Source organism: Triticum dicoccoides, chromosome 7B, assembly GCF_002162155.2.
Source record: "Triticum dicoccoides isolate Atlit2015 ecotype Zavitan chromosome 7B, WEW_v2.0, whole genome shotgun sequence".
In the NCBI taxonomy this organism is placed as follows: Eukaryota; Viridiplantae; Streptophyta; class Magnoliopsida; order Poales; family Poaceae; genus Triticum; species Triticum dicoccoides.
Window position 1 is genome coordinate 142,452,562 of NC_041393.1, and position 619 is coordinate 142,453,180.

Below are 619 nucleotides of genomic sequence, written 5' to 3' on the forward strand. Positions count from 1 at the left end.
GTCGCCCCCGGCGCCACCGCGGCCCCATCGCCCCCGCCTCCCTGCCGGCTCGGCGCCGCCCCTCAACGCCCCTCCTGAGCTCCACCGCCCCGGAGTCCTGCCGCCCCCGTCGCCACCGCCACCCTGCCGCCGTGAAACCACGGCCCCCATTGGCTCCGGTGAGTATTTTTTTCTTTTTTTGCTGTTTAATTCTTAGTGTTAGATTTAGTGCTAGATATGTGTTAGTGTTAGTGTTAGATTTAGTGCTACATATGTGTTAGTGTTAGATTTAGTGCATGGTTTTTAGATGAAAAAGGATGAAAAAAGAAGAAGAAGAAAAGAAGAAAAGAAGTAGAAGAAAAAAGAATATGTAGAAGAAAAGAAGAAGAAGAAGAAGAAGAAGAAAAGTAGTAGAAGAAGTAGAAGAAGAAGAAAAGAAGAAAAGAAAAGAAGTAGAAAAAATATGAAAAAAGAAGAAGAAGAAAAGAAAAGAAGTAGAAAAAAGATGAAAGAAGAAGAAGAAGGAAGGAAAGAAGAAGAAGAAGAGAAGGAAAGAAGAAGAAGGATAGAAGGAAACACCCCGACCCCCTGACCCCGACACCCTGACCCCGACACCACACCCCGACACCCCGATCCCGAC